Source organism: Schistocerca americana, chromosome 9, assembly GCF_021461395.2.
Source record: "Schistocerca americana isolate TAMUIC-IGC-003095 chromosome 9, iqSchAmer2.1, whole genome shotgun sequence".
NCBI classification, from domain to species: Eukaryota; Metazoa; Arthropoda; class Insecta; order Orthoptera; family Acrididae; genus Schistocerca; species Schistocerca americana.
The window spans coordinates 176,700,675-176,701,651 of NC_060127.1; the positions used below are offsets into that span (position 1 = coordinate 176,700,675).

At 50.5% G+C, this 977-nt stretch overlaps 1 non-coding gene across 1 annotated transcript; it reads left to right on the forward strand.

The window, feature by feature from the left end:
- The first annotated feature begins 870 nt into the window (after positions 1-870).
- LOC124551538 lies at positions 871-977 on the forward strand. The gene has a single exon (XR_006967899.1). It is a non-coding gene; the product is annotated as a U6 spliceosomal RNA (small nuclear RNA).

Consider the following 977-nt stretch of genomic DNA (forward strand, 5'->3'; position numbering starts at 1 on the left):
AGGGACACGTATAGCACAAAAGCGTACAGGCCGACCTCGTCTGTTGACTGACATCAGGATCCACTGCAAGTACAATGACAGTTAGGCGGGAGGTGAGAATACTTGGATCTCATGGTCGAGCGGCTGCTCATAAGCCACACATCACGCCGACAAATGCCAAACGACGCCTCGACGATAGAACAGTGGAAAAACGTTGTGTGGAATGACGAATCACGGTATACAACGTGGCGATCCGATGGCCGAGTGTGGGTATGGTGAACGACCGGTGAACGTCATCTGCCAGCGTGTATACTGACAAGAATGTAATTCCCAGGCGGCGGTGTTATGGTGTGGTCGTGTTTTTCATGAAGGGGGCTTCACCTCTCGTTGTTTTGCGTGGCACTATCACAGCACAGGCCTACACTGATGTTTTAAGCAGCTTCTTGCTTCCCACTGTTGAGCAGCAATTCGGGGATGGCGACTGCATCATTCAATACGATTGAGGATCTGTTTATAATGCATGACCGGTGGCGGAGTGGTTACACGACAATAACATCCCTGTAATGGACTGGCCTACACAGAGTCCTGACCTGAATCCTATAGAACACCTTTGGGATGTTTTGGAACGCCGACTTCGTGCCAGGCCTCACCGACCGACATCGATACCTCTCCTCAGTGCAGCACTCCTTGAAGAATGGACTGCCATTCCCCGAGAAATCTTCTAGCACCCGATTGATCGTATGCTTGCGAGAGTGGAAGCTGTCACCAAGGCTAAGGGTGGAGCAACACCATATTGAATTCAGGAGCGCCGTGGTCCCGTGGTTAGCGTGAGCAGCTGCGGAACGAGAGGTCCTTCGTTCAAGTCTTCCCTCGAGTAAAAATTTAAATTTTGAACTCGCTTCGGCGGTACATACACTAAAATTGGAACGATACAGAGAAGATTAGCATGGACCCTGCGCAAGGATGACACGCGAAATCGTGAAGCGTTCCACATTTTT